The 950-nt window shown below is 35.8% G+C and overlaps 1 non-coding gene across 1 annotated transcript; it reads right to left on the minus strand.

The window, feature by feature from the left end:
- Window positions 1-423: 423 nt before the first annotated feature.
- On the minus strand, window positions 424-530 carry LOC128292190 (small nucleolar RNA R71). Its single transcript, XR_008282175.1, has one exon. It is a non-coding gene; the product is annotated as a small nucleolar RNA R71 (small nucleolar RNA).
- Between the last annotated feature and the right edge of the window lie 420 nt (window positions 531-950).

Raw genomic sequence — 950 nt, forward strand, 5'->3', positions numbered from 1 at the left:
CTTGCAATTTAATTTTATTTCATTAATATTATTTATTAATTTACTTTTTTTTCTTTCTCTTAACAGGTTTTTATAGTTTATGACTAGAAGAAACCCGTCAAGACCATTACTTTTTGACAAAAAAATCGATCGTACAGTTCGCAGAAATCAAAGAGAAATAAGGTGCAGCTTATGATACACGAAGAACGAGCAAGAAGACGATACTCAAACACCAACGTTCACTTAGCAAACTTTCTGGAATTTTGCAATACATTTAAAATCAATGGCGTTTCTAATGATGCCATTCGTCTTCGGTTTTTTCCTTTTTCACTGAGAAACAAAGCTAAACAATGGTTAAACTCGTTACCACAAGGATCTATCATTACTTAGGAACAAATGACTAAAAAAATTTTACTAAAATACTTTCCGCCGGCTAAAACGGCTAAATTACGTAATGATATCTCTTTTTTTGTGCAGATGGATTTAGAAACACTTTATGATGCATGGGAGAGATACAAGGACTTATTGAGAAGGTGCCCGCACCATGGGTTACCACTTTAGCTTCAAGTACAAACATTTCACAATGGTCTGAATCCCTCGACTCGGCAAATGGTTGACGCGGCTGCTGGCAAAACCATCAACAATAAATCACCGGAAGATGCCTATGAGTTTATAGAGGAGATGTCACTGAATAACTATCAGTGGCAAATTATGAGGACAAAGCCAACAAAAATAGCAGGTGTTTATAATGTCGACTCAGTTACTATGCTGTCAAATCAGGTAGAATTTCTCAATAAAAAGTTGATGGTTTACTTGGTTCTACGCAGGTACATCTAGTAATGAGGTGTGACTCAAGCTTGGGAGGTGTGCATACAGAATATCAATCCTTCAATCCCACAACCAAAGAGGAACAAGTCAACTATATGGGTAACAATAACTTTAGATCTCAAAATAACCCATACAGTAATACT

The sequence above is a fragment of the Gossypium arboreum genome, chromosome 4, assembly GCF_025698485.1.
Source record: "Gossypium arboreum isolate Shixiya-1 chromosome 4, ASM2569848v2, whole genome shotgun sequence".
NCBI classification, from domain to species: Eukaryota; Viridiplantae; Streptophyta; class Magnoliopsida; order Malvales; family Malvaceae; genus Gossypium; species Gossypium arboreum.